The sequence below is a fragment of the Anabrus simplex genome, chromosome 2 (assembly GCF_040414725.1).
Source record: "Anabrus simplex isolate iqAnaSimp1 chromosome 2, ASM4041472v1, whole genome shotgun sequence".
Classification (NCBI taxonomy): domain Eukaryota; kingdom Metazoa; phylum Arthropoda; class Insecta; order Orthoptera; family Tettigoniidae; genus Anabrus; species Anabrus simplex.
The window spans coordinates 526,777,821-526,800,104 of NC_090266.1; the positions used below are offsets into that span (position 1 = coordinate 526,777,821).

The following is a 22,284-nucleotide window of genomic DNA, read 5'->3' on the forward strand; positions in this document are numbered from 1 at the left end:
AATATGGATGTATTTTTTGGAGGTTCGCTTCTGACATATTTTATAATTGATTACCAATTGTTAACTTATGTTACTGACTTGTATTCAATTAAAGAAAGACGTTATAAAATGTGACTAATATATGTGGCTCAGTTTGCAGCTTTCTAAGGCAGTGGCCACTCAAGAGCCATCCCTGGCCAACTATTGGAAACAGGGTGCAGTGGCGTCCACAGGCAGAGCACGGCGCAGAAGTCAACCCCCTCCCGGCCCCACCAACCCCATCAACAGGCTTTCATAAGGAGTCCACTGGTATCGATAGCGACGCCAGTCGAAGACCGCCACTCACACAACACGGACGCCCAGAGAGGGAAGGAAGCCAACAAGTGTCGGCCTGCTTGCACGAAACCCGAAACTCCTCAGCCATTTTCTCTATTCTGAAGGTAAGAGCCAAATTAACTTTAAAATACCCTGGAATTTGCATGCGATCATTTTTTTGTTGATAGCTACGGTAAAGAATTCTTCAATTAAACTACTGTAGAATTGTTGAAATTGTGCATTACCATAGCGGGGAAATACAATTTTACGCATTCCTATATTACATGATGAAAAGTACCTTTGCATATCCGTGCATGTAGAGGTCCCGAAATTAACCTGAGATGTGAAAGTTTTAGGGTAGAAGTTCGACACCTCCTTCCGCTTTTCACATTCACTGAATTCTGCTCTGGACTTGTATTACGGTATATAGGTCTACTCGTATCATTGTTATAAGTAAATTTGCTAACTTTTCGCTCAGATTTCTCTGCACACAAGTGGAATATAGAATGTGTCCATAACTTTGGATTTCTTACATCACTTCAGGCTCTTCAAAGCCCGAGTTGGATAATCTTCACTGTAACTGTAATTTTAGCACAGTGTTAGTATTGGCCACAGGGACTTCAACAGTGAGCCTATCTTTTTGAACAGAGACTAATTAATGCGGTGATCTTTCTACGTTTACTTTTGGGAAAGTTATAACTGTTTGTAAAGCTCTTAGGGGAAGTTAACTTCGTATTCCCTGCTAAATCTGCCGCATATATGAGTTTTCAAGGGAAAGGACCCCTATGTTTGTTCATGTATCCGAAACACTGTTGAGTAAACTTTAAAGAGTTTGATCTTAACAACTTAGAATGGGTATAAATGTTTTATTTCAGATTTCAGACAATATGTTCTTCTCAATGATAAATTCCACCTGTTGTGCAGGGACTCACTTGTGGTGCAGTTGAAACGTACTTTCATTCCGTAACAGCTGGATTACCGAGACATCAGACGATAACTTTCTACATAGAAGGAGCATTTAGATCTAAATATATGTATCAAAAAATGACCTTTAGTAATTTCCAGTATGGTCCGTCTAGGCGTTTACAGTCTGTATAGAAACTTCATAAGTGGAACGTAGGTCGTGATAACTTGGGAGAGCCCAGCTAGAACTTAGTATGTTTTTAACTGTATTTAATTTGTGAGACAAAAATAATGGATTACAATCGCAATCATTTTATGGAAAATGAAGTTTAAATGGGCATTTTGAGAAGAAAGAGTTCAATATGTTACGTATTGCGTCAGTACTGATACAAAATGGCAACGTTATAAGTTTAGGATAATTTCGACTTTACTAAAAGAGAAATATGAGTTTACGAAATAAAGCATTTTCATTGTCGCTTTCCTTAATCGAGACGTGATTTATGGACATTGCTGGGAGAATATTCAAGAAGATAAACATTCATTTATAGGAAGATAAATTACGGGTTGGAATAATTTCTTCTCTCTTCTTAATCTGTTTACCCTCCAGGGTTGGTTTTTCGCTCGGACTCAGCCCTCAACGGTAGTGTCCTGGAGCGTGAGGCATTGGGTCGGGGGATACAACTGGGGAGAATGATCAGTACCTCGGCCAGGCTGCCTCACTTGCTATGATGAACAGGGGCCTTGTGCGGGGATGGGAAGACTGGAAGGGATAGACAAGGATGGGGGAAGGAAGCGGCCGTGGCCTTAAGTTAGGTATCATCCGGGCATTTGCCTGAAGGAGAAGTGGGAAACCACGGAGTACCATTTGAGGATGGCTGAGGTGAGAATCGAACCCACCTCTACTCATTTGACTTCCCGAGGCCAGCCCTCGTACCATCTTTGAAATTTCGTGGCAGAGCCGGGAATCGAACCCGGGCCTCCGGAGGGGGCAGCTAATCACACTAACCTCTACACCACAGAGGCGGACGTCGGAATAATTTGTCAAGGGAAATGTATGATAAATTCCAAAGTTCTTTGAAATTATTTAAGACAAGCTACGTAAACGACTGACCGGGAACCTGCCGTCCGGTTGACAGCCTTCAATGCAGATCAATGATGACTTCTTACTTGAATCTCTTGAAAATCCATTTCAACTTAGGCTATAGATTATAGAATGATCAAAGACCATAAAATAGACATAAGCTACATTTAAGGTGCATGTGTACTCGTTATAATATGTCATTATGGAAAACATCTCCCTGATGTTTTCTCTTCGAACCCATTAACAAAATGAACATTAATATATAGGAAGAGAATCTCTTAATAGAAGTGCCACCTTTAAAGGGTAGAGGTGGAGTTTCAGAAAAATTGCGCTTAATATCCCTCGTCTAGTAATTGCGTGACTTCGTCAGGGGAATGAAGTCACGCAAGTTGTGAACAAATGAGTCACTGCTAAAGAGCATGCAAAGTTCGTGTAGTTGCAATTGTGAGGATCATTTTAGGGTTAAAAACATTAGAAACTATCGGAACTTAAAAGTTAATCATTACATTTGAATTTCCTCTTGCAAAACTCTCGGTGGATGGCTTCATAAAATACCTGTATTTTCAAGTAGCTCTGAGTTGTCCCTAAACTTTAATCATAATCGGCAAACAGGTGACATCAGCCGATCATTTTCCATTGAAGACATGAATATTGACAATAACACCCTTAAAAATTAAAGAATTAACTACTGATGAGAACGAGACCACACCTGAAGGCCGTGTTTGCAGAAGAAAGTGGTTAGCCTACATTTTTCAATACTGAACTGGTATTTCCGGACTTTATTTGTAGCTGGCCTGGGTAGTTCAAGCGGTAGAGCGCTGGCCTTCTGAGCTAAATTTGGCGGGTTCGATCCCGGCTCAATCCGGTGGCATTTTAGGGTGCTCACATAAGTCAGTCTCGTGTTGGTAGATTTACTTGTACGTTAAAGAACTCCTGCGGAACAAACTTCCGGCACGTCGGTGATTCCGAAAACAGTAAAAGTGTAGTTAGTTGGTAGTAAAACCAATAACAATTTTATTAGAATTTTTTGTGAGACACAAGAAGAAACAGCCCGATGTATTTTATTAATACAGGATCCAATCGCTCAAAGAACTAAGTCCATTACCGATTAGTTCACTTACATACTCATTGTAGGTAATCCTCTGTACAAAATCAATTTCAGAGGAACGTACTGTTATTGGCTGAATAGTTAACACGAACATAAATCCACAGGTTATAGATAACTGATAAATGTGTTTAATTGAGCTTCTCGTCTCCTTAGGTTGTAAAGAACATGAACTCCAGTTCGCTAGTGGGGCTCCATTAGATATGGAAAATTTATTGTACTGGGAGTTCCTTAGAACACCCTTCAAGATTAGGTTAACGATGCCATTATAATCAAAATTTGAATAATCTTTCTCAAGAATATTAACTCTATTCTGCCTTGTATCACCATTTTTGTAGGTATAAAGTAGAGGAATAAAACAAATGAAGGAATTCTTCACATAAAAGTTATCCGTAAAATAATTTATTCAAGTCATCATTGGTACATTACTCCTCGTAATTTATACTAAATATATATTGGTAATAAATTGACGAATTCTGTCAAAATTAAGAACATTTTTCATCTTGGCCTAGGTTACGCTAGGTAGGCTACTACATATTCGACGTTGTAACTGGAAGAATACTGCAGAATTGAATGGAATATTTTAATCGACAACAACTTGCCACTTCTTCCAGACGTTTATTGACATTTGTTGGCGAGTGCTGAATCTATACTTCTTGATTTGGAAGTGTCTCTGGAAACCACAAAAGTATTTAATGCGAGTAAAACCATAGCATTGTTATTAAATTAAATACAAGTGTAAAATAATGAAATCCGTATTAGTCCGAGGGCAGTATTGACATATTACAGACAGTGGGACAACGAAGTAAGGAGAACATCTGATTCAGCTCATCCAAAATGATAGGTGATTCAATTTTAGGGGGAAAATAGTGAGTCGTGAGATGCGCCTACAACAGGTGAGGCAACAAGTGGCCAAGTCGCGTGAGAACGAACAAGTGAGAACAGTTCAGCTGTCTCACAGGCACTGTCTCATGTAAACAGAAGGCGCGCTTGCCACATTTAACGAAAATTGTGAAATTTCTGGGCGAAAGTTTTCCAAACACACAACACGTTCATGATGGTGGTAATAATAATTAATATGCTGCTGCTAATCCATTACTTTCTTAGCATTTGTGATAAAGAAACTGTTTGATCACTTTAAGATATTAAATACGATTGACAGAACAAATATATTTGATTCAAACCTTCGTTACAGAATTTTGTACACTAGTATTCTGAGGGTGGATGAAGCCTGTTTGTACGAGCGACTTCATATTTTGTCTTGTACGAAAAGTCCGTGTTATCAAAGGAAAATAAAAGTAGCGCCTAAGGAATGAAAACTGACACTGTGCTGTATGTTAATGCTATACTAAATTTAATGCAACAAGGTTATCAAAACATATGAAGTAAAATGGCAACACAAATAATATGGCAGGAACAGTGTCCTCATTCTTATAAGCTTGCGTGTTTTCAGGTGGCAAACAGCCCCGTCTCTTCAGTGATGTCTAGTTGAGTGTGAATTAATCATTCTTCCCTAATTACAGTGTTAAATAAAGTTCTAAATGGATTAACAGAATTTTTATCGGTTCTTAGTTGTTTAAACAATCATTTCTTCTTTATAATACCATTTCGGTTGCGGAAAAGATAGAGCTTACTTGAAATTCAATGCGGTGCATAGCAAGCCTCTCAACAGCTCTACACCGCCAAGTGCAACCATGCTAGATCATTACCTTATGTACAGCCTTTCCTATATTGGTGTTATTAGGCAACTTCAGTCCTTTTCCACTGGAAACCTTTGTTTCGACATCATATTGCAAGCAAACGTCTTCAGTTCAAACTTGTTCTTTCTTATTCCTTTTGCGATGCCATATCCCTCACACACATTCACAAGAGAAGCACGGCACTAACATCTCAATAAGTTTAAATTTCCCTCCAACACTTAATGAAACTAATGTTCTTTTGTTCGACGCCATTGCCATGCACAGACTCCACTTTAGGTTTACTTAATTTCTCACAACTGGTCGAGACAAACTGGCGCGGTATATATGGAAGCTTCTTGTGTTTACAGCGGAGATGGAGCACCACATACTTTCTTATGACATTACCGGACGGCACCATGTCAAAAGCAGTGAGCAGTGTGCGAGCAGCGACGGTAATGACATCTAGCGGTACGGTGTGGCAAGCCCGAGAAATGCATATTCATCTTTGATACAGTTGGGAGTAATGCGTCTCCACTCATTGGAAATATTTGAACAATCATAATAATTGATAATGAAATTATGAAGTATGCAATACCTCCCTTATAAACCTCCAAACGAGCGTCACACTAGCCGTGCCTTTCGCTATGTCTTAAAAATTAAAAGCAGAATTCGTTTTAGAATCCATCTGGCCTCCGGGAGGAATACTTTACAACTACTCTGTCCTCTTCTTTCCAGTTGCCTGGTGTCAGCACTTTGCATTGATTTAAGCAAGTTTTACGGCCGAATGCTTTTGCTGCCCCATTTGGAGGATTATATCCATTATTGCGTGTTTCTGCGGTGGCTTTTCGTGTGATTTGTTGTATGTATTTGAAGATGTGTATTAAGACTAACAAAAATGCCCAGAATCCGAGCGAATAAACAGACGCGAATAAAATAGCCGGCTCAGCCGAGAATCGTACCCGGGGCCCTCTGCCCCGAAATCCGCTGACCATTCAACCAAAACGCCGGGCGCGGACGATAACTTAACAACTTACATGTTTTATTAACGTCTCAGAAAAGAGGAGTTGTAACTAAGGAATAGGTGTTTTGGTCCGTTAATTTCTTCACATCTTCCTCCTCGTTCATCCTTCAGTGCGGTCGATCTCCCAGGACTTTACAGGTGAGCTCACCTCACTCTGCTATCTCGCTTTTAGTGTAGTTTGAATTTTCTGCATTACATCTGAACATAGAAATACTGTATGTACGTAATGCATATTGGATTTAACGTGAGGATATTGGAATCAAGTGAACTATGATGTCTCTGACAAGGAAGACGCGTTAGTGATTTTATTAATGTTACGGTATTTGCTTTACGTCCCACTAACTACCTTTTAAGGTCTTCGGAGACGCCGAGGTGCCGGAATTTAGTCCCGCAGGAGTTCTTTTACGTGCCAGTAAATCTACCGACACGGGGCTGTTGTATTTGAGCACCTTCAAATACCACCGGACTGAGCCAGGATCGAACCTGCCAAGTTGGGGTTAGAAGGCCAGCGCCTTAACCGTCTGAGCCACTCAGCCCGGCTGTTAGTGATTTAATTAGGTCCCATTTCATACATTTATGCATGAAAATGTTTCACTCTTACGTATTCAGTTTGTTGGACTGGTGTTCAGTAATACGCCAATAATACATTAAAACAATTTTCTTGCAGTAAAAATGTTAAACAGAGGATGAATCAATATTTAGAGTTCCTTTTGTGATGTGCTGAAGTGTTCAGTATTTAACTGGGTGACGTGGCTGTATTGGCCACTTTTCTTTGTTTGTATTCAGTTTTAGGATAACTAAGACTGAGCTGAGAGTATACAGGTCCAGCTTACTTGATCGCTCATCACGTAAATGTTGTTTAGTATAGCCTATTTTCACTATATACAACATTTAGGATCAGAATTCAAAGAATTCTTTCACCGGTGTGAATAAGACTAAAAAGAGAGGCAGAGAGATACAGAGAACAATATTGAAAAAGTGAGATCGTATGGTTAGAGAAGGTATTGAGGTATCCCATCTAAACCTATATTTTAAATTAGTGTTAAAACGAGAAGTAATGTAGCTATCTTGGTCATACAAATACCGTCAATCTTGTGCAAACTCTATTTTCAATGAAAAATAAAGTGAAAAACATTGGAACCAATAATGGAAGCAAATAAGGAGCAAGTGCTTACCCATCAATTCTGGAAACGCAAACAGTGAAATATTTGACTCACAGCTAACATATAGCCGTACATCGATCACTCAGTATTACATCGATTCGGTTTAAAGACTGGAACAATACAGATTGCCATCACTCTACAAGTTTCACTACTGACTTTTCTATGCTGGTGTTATCCGGCATTTTCAGTCGTTTTCCACCGTAAACTGTTGTTTCGACATTATATTGCAAGCCAACGTCTTCAGTTCAAACTTGTTCTTTCTTATTCCTTAAACTGTTTGTTTTGCGATGCCACATCCGCCAGAGAAGCACGGGACTAACATCTCGGTAAGTTTCCCTCCAGCACGGCTTTATTTGCTTTCCTGATTTCCTATCTTCCAGTTGCTACTCGTTCACGGAAACGTTCTTCCCTGTGTGTCCTCCCAGTGAATACCTTCATCTCGAAAATTGCACTCATTTAATAATAGCCTATACTTATTTCTGATTTTACGATTCTTTGGTAGGCTCGTTCACATGTTTTCAATAATACTGTATATTGTCGTCACGCGACTAATCATATTTCAAAGATGAAATGTTTCATAAATCTTGATAAAGGAATTAAATTTATCTCAGTCCATCAGGAAACTTCCTTTCTGGGAAATTAAACTCGTGGGCGATTCAAAGTACAAAATAATGTTCAAGGTATAACTATCACTGTTTCAAAATATTTATACATATAATTAATCCTGACCGATTGCGTGACCGCGCGGTCTGCGTCTCGTAGCTCTCAGATTGAATTCGGGAGATAGCGGGTTCGAACCCCACTGTCGGTAGCTCTGAGGATGGTTTTCCGTGATTTACTATTTTCACACAAGGAAAATGCTGGGGCTGTACGTTAGTCGCCAAGGCCACGGTCGCTTACTTCCCACTCCTTCCCCATTCCTGTCCCATCGTCGCCACAAGACATATCTGTGTCGGTACGACGTAAAGCGAAATAGTAATTTAATCCTGAATTTGACGATTGCAGCATGATTAATTGAATGCCTGAAAACAAATCGACTGATATTTGCATTTTGACTTCAGTAAAGTTTACTACGATTAGTTTCAATTTATGTTAATTTAGCAAGGTAATTCTAACTTGGAGCAGGAGTATAATGAGTCTTTTCTCGAAATATAATATCTAGATTTTAGAATGACTTCCTACCAATTATTATGAATATCTTTCAACAACGACCACTTAATATTTGCAGCGACCTCATAATATTTGCAGCAATGCAACTGCTACTATCAGTCAATGCGGATAAGCATTTTATTTACTGTGACCGAATTATCTCAACCTCGGAAAATATTTGTAACAAACAGTCTATCAGTGTAGAAATGGCATGACGTACAGAAGGAGAGAGAGAAAAAATTCGATTGATGGAAGCTGCTTCACGTCAGAGAACTGTTCCGATGTAAATTATGAATACGGATGCTCTCTAGACAACGTTTACGACCATTTTGCGCCAGCCTTTGCGCTGTGAAACTGTTCACGACTAAAGTTATCCCGATGATCCTGGATTATCCAATTAGAGATATCAACATGTCCTAATAATAAATAATGAATTTATTTATTCAGTACAGCATTCTTAAAACTATAAACATGAATATGGAACTTAAAACACGACGCTCAGAATATGTTCAGCAACATGGAATAACATATAGTCCTATATGCTAGTTTTTTTCAGTCACTGTTATGTTAGTCATGATCTGGTGATAACCATCTTTACGTTAAAACATAAATTCAGGTGATTTGTGTAGGCAAATGTGAAACCCCGAAACTCGATTATTAGAAATATTTTCTAATGAACACGATCTGAACACCAAAGATGGTTCTCGTTAAACAAGCAATGACATACTTGTCTATATAGTTTCGATAATGATTGAGATATTTTTACTATCCTTTAACAGTAAGAGCCATCAGTAGCCATGAAGTGTAAGATGTCACTTACTTGTGTACACAAAATATATCTCCTAGACTATTTTAAAGAACATCGTGGCAAGAACGTTTTACATTTCTCAGTCGTCCACCACAGTCCATGATCTACCTCACCCATGTTCTGCGGCAAAACAGGCAATTCATTATGCACATTTTAAGGTAATTTTTTACTTTTCATTAACTAGAAGAATTTCAAATAAATTAAAATTATTCATTACAGAAGAATATCTGCTACCGCTTAGAGAATGTATCAGTTTCAAGTTATCAAACATATCTTAAATACTGCCATAAGAACAATGTACATCATGCTTCTGAGTATAAAAAACAAAAATCTTTAATATCTTTAATGTTTAAACTTTAATATCTTTCATATAACAATGAACGTACTTACTGTATCTCACCAAATAATGTCTACACTGAAGAACTGTGAGCATATTATATGCGTGGTTTCTATTATTATTATTATTATTATTATTATTATTATTATTATTATTATTATTATTATTATTATTATTATTATTATTATTATTGAAATTCTATGTACTCAGACATAGTCTTTTAAAATGGAAGATATTTTTTCTATTGTCTCCGCTGTTACCGCTTTCGCTGAATGTGACTCATTTATGTGCAGAAAATTTATTTAATTGTATACAATCTCTATACTTCTCTAGTGGTTGGTATCACTCCCTATAAAAGACAAAGACACCTCCATAAAGGTCCTTGGAGGAGTGGAAGGTAATGGCTTCCACCATTGTTAACCACAGCACGTGATGGGGTAGAATGGTTAGCTCTACGCCCGGCCACCTTTGCCCCCAGGAATTAACCTGGTACTCATTTGTGGTGTAGGCTGAGTGAACCTCAGGGCCATATACACCTCCGGAAGTGGAAATCTCGTTTCTTAAATTTTACGACTTCCTGACGGGGATTCGAACCCACGTCCTTCCGGGCGAACCGAGCATGCCTTTACCGCCTCGGCCAGGCAGCCCCTATCAGCCCTTCTAACAGGTTGATAATAATACTACAGTGGAGGTAATGGTGTGCCTGCTGAGGTTTGTATGAGGTCAAATGGTTGTCTTGTGCAACAAAACTCCCGCCAATGAACCGATACCCTCAACAGTACGCAAATTTAGAACTATGTACTCCTACAAATGAGAAATTGTCTCATAAGAGCTTTTCGACAACTCTATAACAATCCTGCCATCCGTGCGTTCAGTATCACTGTCCTTTAATACATGAATTAGCAACTACGTTTAGGAAGTCTATAATTATACAAGAGTATGGTGAAATGTCGCATACCCATTCAGGAAAGGATTATTCACTTTTTCTGACTACTGTTCAACAATGCCTCTCTCGTGGTAGGAGTCAGATTCGTCAACAAAACACAATTATTACCTCCTAACTGACGATTATCTTATATTCCAAAATCTAATCTACAAATATGTCTGACCGAAAACGAGTAAGCTTGTAATTGTACGTGGTTGTTGACATGATCATAGCCACAGGGTTCACCAGTTTTATGTGGAATCGAAATCGAAACCTCTGCTATCTGGTATATTTCAACAATACTACATGCATTGTCCAGGACTTAAACGTCAGCCGCATTGGTTAGAAGCGAGTGAAGATGTCGCTCTCAATCTCCGACTAAAAAAGTAGGGAAGTGGCTGAAATAGGCCATCACGATCCGAGGCAATTAGAGACCTCACGAAGCTAAATGTGTCTGAATCATCATCATCATCATCTGTTTACCCTCCAGGTTCGGCTTTTCCCTCGGACTTAGCGAGGGATCCCACCTCTACCGCCTCAAGGGCAGTGTCCTGGAGCTTCAGACTCTTGGTCGGGGGATACAACTGGGGAGTATGACCAGTACTTCGCCCAGGCGGCCTCACCTGCTATGCTGAACAGGGGCCTAGTGGAGGGATGGGAAGATTGGAAGGGATAGGCAAGGAAGAGGGAAGGAAGCGGCCGTGGCCTTATGTTAGGTATCATCCCGGCATTCGCCTGGAGGAGAAGTGGGAAACCACGGAAAACCACTTCCAGGATGGCTGAGGTGGGAATCGAACCCACCTCTACTCAGTTGACCTCCCGAGGCTGAGTGGACCCCGTTCCAGCCCTCGTACCACTTTTCAAATTTCGTGGCAGAGCCGGGAATCGAACCCGGACCTCCGGGGGTGGCAGCTAATCACGCTAACCACTACACCACAGAGGCGGACATGTGTGTCTGAATATTAAGCTAAAAATACCTGTCGTGTGTAAACATTGTCAACCTCTATACAATTGACATAAAAGTATGACGGATCCAACCCGAAATCAGTCATATATAGTCATATATCCGGTACATTAACAGACAGGGGAAAGTTCAAAACATATTATAAGCAATATTATGATAAAGAAAATACTTAGACAATCAGAAATGTGTCAATGCCCTTATATTTGTTGTTCTGAGTTTTCACCAGATCACAGACTCAACTGCAACAGGATAACTACACATCATTTAGGACATTGCTACTCTGAAGAATTGTTGGGCTATTGAGTACGCGGTGTTAAAAGCCAAAACTGGAACAGCTACATCAAAAAAGAACTATATTACACGAAAGCTAAAAGAAATTCCAGGCTTGAATCAGTCCTATCACTGGTTGATTAACCATTTACAGGGTAAGGATGATCTGAAGTAAAAAAAAAAAAAAAAAAGAGTCGTAATAATCACGATGCTTCAAGCTACAATTGCAAGAAAAGTCTTTATAATTTAGTAACAACTAAAATCAAGATAGATTAATAGGCGCTTACTTCAATAAACTATTGTAACAACTAAAAATGGATGATGGGAATGAAATAGTATAAAGAGGTGGAATGAATCGGCTGTAGATAATAAATAGGAACTGTCCCGCATGTTGCTGGATGTGAAAATGGGAAGCCACAGAGAACCATTCTCAGGACCACCAACGTTGGGGCTCGAACCTACTCATATCCCGAATACAGATGTTGGCTCCACAGCCGTAGCTCGTTAACATGCGCGATCGTTCTGCTCGGTAAATAACAGAACGTTTCGTCAACTCCATTTTTTTTTCAAGTTTTGAGTTATGCACTCTGCGTTTAGCTGCTTGAAGGATTCTGTCTGACGCTACAACTTGATACTTCTCACATAATGTACCGTTGCTGCCCAATCTGCACTTCAACAGGTTGGCATGTGTTGCGCTAGGGCAGAGTTTCCCAAACATTTTGTGCTTGACGCTCCCTCAGCATGTCCAAGGACCACCCAGCAACAGAGCATAATACTTAATTCAGTGAAGAGAATACAGAATTTTGTAATTGTTACGATGTTTAACTTTATTTGTATAACGCAGACCTAATATTTACTTCTCTTAAAACTTCAAAGTTTAATTTAGCTTCATAATGCATAAACATTATACAGTAATGTGACACTTGGATAATAATTACAACAGTCTGCATTTGGAAACTTACTTGAGAAAATTAACTTGGGGTACAGTTGTTGGTTCATGGGGCGGATGGTGCTACTTCCCAGAGACCAAGCGTGTTAGGTCTGGTTCAAGTGTAGTCACTCGAAGCCGAAGATCATCCTCTACATTAGCTTTGTTTTTGTACTTCGTTTTCATTTGTGTGAAAGCAGAAAATGTACGCTCACCCAGGTAAGTTGTCGTGAAATATATATACGCGACGACTGCTACGCTGCAGATACACCTTCTTCTGTGGCATTGCGCTTTATCGTGTCGACCTTTATTACTTGTTTTTCTAGGTCCAGGACTGGCACCAACGAATGTCGAGTACTATGTCCGTGAATTCAAAATATCTTTGTCCTCCATGACAAGCGCGAAGATTTCAAAGCGAAAACTGGAGCTGAAATGTGTACATGATATAACCTTATGTAGCGAGGACAATGAGCGTATTTCATTAAAAATGCAGAACCTAAGTCTAAATTATGTATTTCAACAATAGCAACCGGCAAGATCGGAAAACTCCAGAAAATGACAATAAAGCAAAGAAAAGAACTTCAATTGTGGAAAGACCTCACACACAAAAGACGAAGTACACACTAAACCACATCGACATTGTATATTATAATAGATACTCTAATGTACGTATACATATATATGTATTTACTAAGCGTCAACGAATTTTACTTTTGAGTTACAATAAAACGATAAAATTTTGCAAATTATATTCTGAAAATGTACATTAAAATTGTGGACCCCTTGGTTTATCTTCCCGGCTCCCCAGGGGTCCGCAGACTACAATTTGTGAATTACTGCTCTTGGGCATATTTTAATGCCGCAAGTGGGGTATCTTAAGACACCTAGTTGTGCAAGTAACATCAGCTGAGATGCCTACTTTACCGCTCACTGTTGATAATGGGCAACTATCGGCAGGCATTTTTTGTGGCTGTGTTCGGTTCATGCTGTAACAGTGAACAAGAGAATTATATGTTTTCACAGAGTTTGCATTGTAATTATGGGCTTCAGAAGAAAGAAGTTGTTGAAGCTGCTCTTTGTAGTTTAATGTCAGAAAATTGTGAGCAATCAATAAATGACTCACAGGCTTTAGCAAGTGTTCTGAAGCTTTTTTTCGCAAATTATTTAATTTAATGTCACCAGTTTTGCAGAAATATTTCATGCATTTATTAAAACTAAGGAACAGCTCCCGAACTTATTTTGTTTATATTATTTTATTTTGATGGTTCATGGTAGGTGTTACTGTAGTCACGTCCTAGTTCGTGAACCATGGGCAACGGCTGAGTGGCCTAGTAAGTGGCCCTGAGAGTCGGGATAACAGTTGCAATGGAATGGGAGTGGACATCTCGGACATATTCTGAGTCATGGCCCTCCTTGCGTTCAGGCCGCTAGAACTATACAATCCACCCCTAGTCCCTAGCCCGTTAGAGCAGAGGTCCTCACATGGACTATGCGTAAGTAGGGTAGCATCCTGCTTCATGAATTTACCGAACTCAGAACATTTTAAGCAAGCCTCGGACATATGGGACTAACGGAGTCCCACTCCCATTTGACAGGCGAGGGACTCCTTGGAAACAACTTGGTGAACGAAATGGAACTCCATGAGAGCTATCAATATTACTGGAGATTATGGAAGAAAGAAGGTAGAACTGGCTGAGTCAGCAAAGAGGAAGCATCTGGATGTGCTAGGAGTAAGTGATATTCGGGTAAGGGGAGAAAATGAGGAAGAGATAGGAGATTATAAAGTGTACTTGACGGGTGTTAGAAAGGGAAGGGCAGAGTCTGGGGTAGGGCTCCTTATCAGGAATACCATTGCACGCAACATAGTTTCTGTTAAGCATGTACGCAACATAGTTTCTGTTAAGCACGTAAATGAGCGAATGATGTGGGTAGATTTGGCTGTTGGAGGAATTAGGACGAGAAGCGTCTCAGTGTATTCACCATGTGGGGTGCAGATGAGGATGAAGTTGACATGTTTTATGAAGCATTGAGTGACATCGTGGTCAGGGTCAACAGCAAGGATAGAAGAGTGCTAATGGGCGATTTCAATGCGAGAGCTGGAAATAGAATTGAAGGATACGAAAGGATGATTAGTAAATGTGGGGAAGATACGGAAGCTAATGGGAATGGGAAGCGTTTGCTGGACCTCTGTGCTAGTATGGGTTTAGCAGTTACGAATACATTCTTCAAGCATAAGGCATTCACCGCTACACATGGGAGGCTAGCGGTACCAGATCCATAATAGACTATATCTTAACCGACTTCGAATTCAGGAAGTCTTTTAGGAATGTGCGGGTTTTTCGGGGATTTTTCGATGATACAGACCACTATCTGATCTGCTGTGAACTAAGTACCTCTAGGCCTAGGATAGAGAAAGTGACATCTGCCTGCAAACTAATAAAGGTAGAAAATCTTCAGGACGAGGAAATTAGACAGAACTACATGGATATGATTATTAAGAAGTTTCAAACAGCGGACAGTAAGCAGGTTCAGGGTATATAAAGAGAATGGGCGGCACATAGGGATGCTCTAGTAGAAGGAGCAAGAGAATGCCTCGGAAAAACTATGTGCAAAGATGGGGAAAAGGCGAACATTTTGGTGGAATGATGAAGTGAGAGCAGCTTGTAAACGCAAAAAGAAGGCTTGTCAGAAATGGCTGCAAACAAGGGCCGATGGAGACAGGGAATTGTACATAGATGAAAGAAACAGTGCGATACAAATAGTTGTTGAATCCGAAAAGAAGTCGTGGGAAGTTTGACTTAATAACCTGGAAAGGCAACGTCAAGCAGCAGGGAAACCTTTCTGGACAGTAATAAATAATCTTAGGGAGGGAGGGAAAAAGTAAATGAACAGTGTTTAGGGTAATTTATGTTAACTCATAATAGATCCCAGGGAATCACTGGAGAGGTCGAGGGAATATTTTGAAAATCTTCTCAACGTAAAAGCAAATCTTCCTGGTGGTGTCGCCAACTACGAAGCTCATGGGGAGGAGGAAAATGATGTTGATGGAATTGCGCTTGAGGAATTGGAAAGGATACTATTTAAACTCCATTGTCATAAAGAAGCAGGAATATATGAATTTAGACCTTAAATGGTGAAGTATAGTGGAAGGCAGGGATGAAATGGCTTTTTTTTTTTTTTTTTTTTTTTTTTGCAAGTTGCTTTAAGTCGCACCGACACAGATAGGTCTTATGGCGGCTACGCGACAGGAAAGGGCTAGGAATAGGAAGGAAGCGTCCATGGCCTTAATTAAGGTACAGCCCCAGCATATGCTTGGTCGTGAAAATGGGAAACCACGGAAAACCATCTTCAGGGCTGCCGACAAGGGGTTTCGAACCCACTATCACCCAAATACTGGATAATGGCCGCACTTAAGCGACTGCAGCTATCATGCTCGATAAAATGGCTTCGTGGAATAGTAAGATCAGCATGGAGTGTTGGTAAAATACCTTCGGATTGGACAAAAGCAGTAATTTGCACCTATCTATAAGCAAGGGAACAGGAAGGATTGCAACAACTTTCGAGGTATCACATTAATCGGTATAGCAGGCAAAGTATTCACTGGCATCTTGGAAGGGTGGGTGCGATCAGTGGTTGAGGGGAAGCTGGATGAAAACCAGTGTGGTTTCAGATCACAAAGGGGCTGTCAGGATCAGATTTTCCGTATGCGCCAGGTAATTGAAAAATGTTTCGAGAGGAATAGACAGTTGCATTTATGTTTCGTAGGTCTAGAGAAAGCATATGACATGGTACCGAGGGAAAAGATGTTCACCATACTGGAGGACTATGTGATTAAGGGTAGATTATTAAAATCAATCAAAGGCATTAACTGTATGTTGACAACTGGGCTGCAGTGAAAACTGATGGTAGAATGAGTTCAGGGTACTTACAGGGGTTAGACAAGGCTGTTATCTTTCACCCTTGCTATTCGTCGTTTACATGGATCATCTGTTGAAAGGTGTAACGTGGCAGGGAGGGATTCAGTTAGATGGGAATGTAGTAAGTAGTCTGGCCTATGCTGACGACTTGGTCTTAATGGGAGATTGTGCTGAAAGCCTGTAGTCTAATATCTTGGAACTTGATAATAGGTGCAATGAGTATGGTATTAAAATTAGCCTTTGGAAGACTAAATTGATGTCAATAGGTAAGAACTTCAACAGAACTGAATCTCAGATTGGTGATACACAGCTGGAACATGTAGATAAATTTAAATATTTAGGTTGCGTGTTCTCCCAGGATGGTAATGTGGTAAGTGAGATTGAATCAAGGTGTAGTAAAGCTAATGCAGCGAGCTCGCAGTTTGATCAACAGTGTTCTGTAAGAAGGAAGTCAGATCCCCGACGAAACCATATTTACATCGGTCTGTTTTCAGACCAACTTTGCTTTAGGGAGCGAAAGCTGGATGTACTCAGGATATCTTATTCATAAGTTAGAATTATCAGATGTGAAAGTAGCGAGAATGATTGCTGGTACAGATGAAATGGCGTATGGCTTTTAGTGGCGGGAGTGTCCGAGGACATATTCGGCTCGCCAGGTGCAGGTCTTTTGATTTGACCCCCGTAGGCGACCTGCGCGTCGTGATGAGGATAAAATGATGATGAAGACAACACACACACCAGACCCCGTACCAGCGAAATTAACCAATGATGGTTAAAATTCCAAACCCCACAGGGAATCGAACCCGGGACCCCTGTGACCAAAGGCCAGCACGCTAACCATTTAGCCATGGAGCCGGACATTGCTGGTAAAAACAGGTAGGAACAATGGAAGGGGGTACTCGGAATGAGGAGATTTAAAGGCTAAGTTAGGAATGAACTCGATGGATGAAGCTGTACGCATAAACCGGCTTCTGTGGTGGGGACATGTGAGGCGAATGAAGGAGGATAGTTTACCTAGGAGAATAATGAACTCATTTATAAAGGGTAAGAGAAGTAGAAAGAGGCCAAGACGACGATGGTTAGACTCAATTTCTAACGATCCAAGTTTAAGAGATATAGAACTAAATGAGGCCACAGCACTAGTTGCAAGTAGAGGATTGTGGTGACATTTAGTAAATTCACAGAGGCTTGCAGACTGAACGCTAAAAGGCATAACGGTCTATAATGATGATGTATGTTATTTTATTTTGTGCAGGTTTCATGGTTCCTTATGTTTTGTAAGGGAGAAACCACCTCAGATTGGTGTTACTTTCCATATCGCATACCAAATGGTTAGCGTGTTCTAAACTGTGACCAGAAAAAAAGTAATAATAATAATAAATTCAGCAGGCCCTCAATGTCGAACATCAAACCTTTGTACACGTCTGGCCAGCACATACGAAAGGAAAAGTATGATGATCTGGTTTCTCTGTTCAAGTCAGTTCCTCCATCTCTAGCTCCAGAGTACCGGACGTTTTATGAAAACCTACCCCTAAGGAAGGGCCAAAGTGACGAGGTGTTAGAACCATGCCTTATTAGGCAGCGAACAAATAAAGTCCCATTGTCTCGCCATAAGATCTGTCTGTGTCGGTGCGACGTGAAGCAAACTGCAAAAAAAAAAAGAAAGAAACAAAAGACTTTTCCGCGAATTTACTATGATATCATTTTTGTAAAACTTTAAGGAAATGCACTTAAGGGAAGATTCTTGCATGTTTGTACAGGTGACAAGTCAGTTCGTAAATTTGTGTAACATATATGTATGTTTAAAACTGCATACCATGCATTAAAAGAGAAATCACGAGTGGGTTACTCAACAGCTTGCAAATTTCAGGCCAGCGAAACAAGTAGATAATTTATTTTTACTTGCAAAAATAATTTGTTCAACAATGCTCGTATAATATCAAAAAAATATAGTATGTTTTACCCCAAATCAATGCATTTCTTCTGAATTTTCGTTAGATTATTTTCTAACCTGTTTTCTACAGTAATGCTAGTGTTATGTTACCTAGTTTTAGTACAGAGTTGGCGATATATTGTTAACAAATATAGATTCCACTGAAATGATTACTGCAACAATCGAAGTATTATGTTTCTTACAGATGTGGCTAATTTCACTTAATATGCATACCCTCGTCTTTATGCAGCTCGTGATTTTGACTTCAAGTTGTCTTTTACTATCTCACCACATTCACCAGTGTTGGGAAGCGACTAACAGTACTCTATTGTTGCTACCTGTTTGATTACTGTGCAATGTATTAGAGCACGAAATTATTCTGTGTTAAAATAGCAGCATGAAATAATTCGGATCTCGTATACGGTAATGGATTAACATCGGAATGCTCCAAGTGCAAGTTCCAAGGGGCGTTCATTGAGCGGTACCATCGACCTAAGCAGAGTTTCTGGCAAAGTTTTACATTGATGCAGCTCCTTCCGCGCCGCAAATTAAAAGGTGGTCTGATACATTACTTGAAGCGCTGGAAAATTATATTATCGCCCCAGTTTTATTCTTTCTCGTAGTGTATAATCTCCAAGGAGGAAATTATTCTTTCCTTTCAGGTATTCATCAGAGTTACTGTTAAATTTTGCTGTTGGAGAAAAGTGTTGTTGTTATTCTCTGTCATTGTTTTACATCTGATATTTACCCCTCACTGACAATATTAATCCCAAATAACGTGTTAACAGCTTAAGGAGTCACGAGTTTCTTATAACTAAATAATTTTACCCAAGCAAAATGTGCTCAGAGTGTCATCTATAAAGCATCATGTCTAATGAGTACTGTTTTAAGTACAATACCCTGCGCGCCTGGCACCTTCAGACAAAATATACAGTGGTGGTCCAAATAATAGAGCCACCTAGCAAAGGTTTGGAATAAAGTGCAAATTTATTACTAGACATGTTTGTACTATGATGGAAACAAAATTTTACGTTGTACAGGAACCATTACAACAGAGTCACATTGTACCACAGTCAGTTATATAGATAACACAACTCAAACTAATCAATAATATTCAAAAGAATACCAGACCACAGGGTCAAAAAAACAGAGCCACTTGACACGAATATTTTGTACTTGATCCCAGTCTTATGAAATTTACAGAAACAGTCGTTTTTTCATAGGAGTGCATTAGTACTTCATGGGATAACCCTTATTTTTTAGGATTGCCCTGCACCTCTTACCCATAGAGTCGACTAAACGCCTGCATTCGTCGCTGCTGATCGCATACCAGACTCTCTGGATTTCTTCCCAAAGTTTATCTAAAGATTTAGCTTTTGAGCGGTCAATTCTCTTGTCAACGATCTCCCATATGTTCTCAATGGGTGATGCGTCAAGGGATTGAGGTGGCCACTCTAATACTTCGATATGGTGATCTTGAAAAAACTGCCTTATGATCTTTGCAGTATGCTTTGGATCGTTATCGTGCTGAAATTTCCATTTCAGCGGCATTTCCTCTTAAACATAAGGCAGCATCACATTTGCCAAGATGTCTTTGTACATTTCTGCGTTCATTATGCCGTTGATACGGTGAATTGGACTAATGCCGTACCATGAAAAACATCCCCATACCGTAACACTTCCGCCACCGTATTTCACAGTTTTTAAAGTGTACTTCGGATAAAATTCCTGGTTTGTTGGGCGGCGCACATAGACTTTTCCGTCTGAGGCAAACCTATTACACTTGGATTCATCGGCCCAAAGGATGTTCCTCCACCATATATTAGGTTTTTGTTAATTTCTCCGGGCGGTGGCCAACCTTTTCCAAACATTAGCTTTTGAAACGTGTGACTTCTGTCTCGCAATGCGCCCATTCAATTTTGCGGATCTCAGTCGTCTTTGAATCGTTGAGGTTGATGGTTTAACATCATGTTTGTCGCTAAACAAAATGGCTTTCAGTCGTGGTGTTGACAAAAATGGGTCTTTTTTACTTCCCTAGTGATGAGCCTGTCTACGCGAGGAGTAGTTACACGAGGTGGCCCCCTGTTCTCCACCTGCGGCTTTGTTTGTTTTGCCAATCTAATGGTGTTCTGGACTCGTTTTCGCGAGACGTGTAAATCTTTGGCTGTTTGGTTCATGGACATCCCACTTTTGAACATCCGGAACATTACTATACGCTCGTCATCTCTTGTATGCTTTGCTGTGCCCATCTAGAAGAATGTAAACAAAACCAAACGTAAATTTACATACAAAATAATATTGAGTGGAGGTTTGTTGACAAATAATATCGCTAGCCCCCAAAACAACTGCAAAACATCAATTTGAACGGGACTTCTGTAAAACGGCTCTATTATTTTGACCCATAAGATTCTTACCTTTATGCCTCTTTTCGCACGTCTAGCTCAAACGCTTCCTTTCGCACGACTACAGATAGCAGCGACGTCTTCCCTGATGTTGTCTAAAAGGGACTGACAACACGGCACTCGTGGAGATTTTGCCAACTAATAGATATCCTAGTTCTTAATCCCGTCAATAGAGGTGGCTCTATTATTGTGACCGCCACTGTATATCTGACTATTTCAGGGTCACTGGGGTCTTTTCTGCCTTTCTGAACTTTGCGTTGTCCGCCGATGCTTTCAAGTACTTCTTAGTGTCTTAGAAATGTATTATTAAATCTCGAAGTATTCTTTGTTTTGATCATTTAGTATTCTGTAGAATTAACATACCCTGCCGTGGTCACGGTAATGCTTGTTACTAATAACACATAAAAATAGTAATTTGTGTTTAATTAACTGAAATTGACATTAAATGTCATACATGAAATGTACTGCCCTGCAAACTAATTTATAATTCCGTCTACCTTTCGATTTGTTTGTCTCTTTCAGTATGAAATAACTACTGCAATTATTCGTTTTAGTATATTGTTGTTTAGATATATTGTTGGAAATCAGTTTACTGAAACACTGGCAGTACTTTTGACATTTCTTCATAACATAATTCTAGAGCATGATTTGTCGTCTTACTGCTTGAAATAAAAATTGAGGAGTGTCTGTTCAAAAGGTTGATATTTCCACTTCAAACCTTTTATGGTATTTCGTCCACATGCATTGCAGTAGTTGAATACTACCGATTGCCATGGGCATTCCAGACCGGAAAGATGTAACTCCTATATGGTAGTACCATACCCGATCATGGGTACGTGCCACGTGTCTGTTATAAATTTCGTTACGTTTTTCCACAACTTTCTTAGGGAGGAAATAGCGCATTTTGAACAGACTTTCCTCAGTTGCTGAACAGGTTGTCTAAAAATGTAATAAAGAACGCAACTTATGCATTTTAATTGGATACTTAAGTGATAGATCTATTCATTTCAAGCAGTATTTAGTAACACAAACTCATCAACTTGCTAATTACTTATATCGGAGAACAAAAGATATATAAATACCGATCATTATTCTAGGCTATGCAACAAGTACTTTGAGAAACGTCACCCCAAGGTAAGTCAACAGAAGAATTGTTATTTTTATTTATATAGAAGTCCGACTCATTGGCTGAACGGTCAGCGTACTGGCCTTCAGTTCATAAGGTCCCGGGTTCGATTCTCGACCGGGTCGGGCATTTTAACCTTAATTGGTTAATTCCAATGGCACGGGGGCTGGGGGTATGTGTTGTCTTCATCATCATTTCATCCTCATCACGACGCGCAGGTCGCCTACGGGAGTCAAATAGAAAGACCTGCATATGGCGAGCCGAACCCGTCCTGGGATA

At 39.8% G+C, this 22,284-nt stretch overlaps 1 long non-coding RNA gene across 1 annotated transcript in view; it reads left to right on the top strand.

The window, feature by feature from the left end:
• Window positions 1-315: 315 nt before the first annotated feature.
• Window positions 316-22,284, top strand: part of LOC136862907 (uncharacterized) — a 250,002-nt gene continuing 228,033 nt past the window's right edge. The window contains exon 1 of the long non-coding RNA XR_010859094.2: window positions 316-419. This is a non-coding gene — a long non-coding RNA (uncharacterized lncRNA). The remainder of the gene's footprint in view (window positions 420-22,284) is intronic.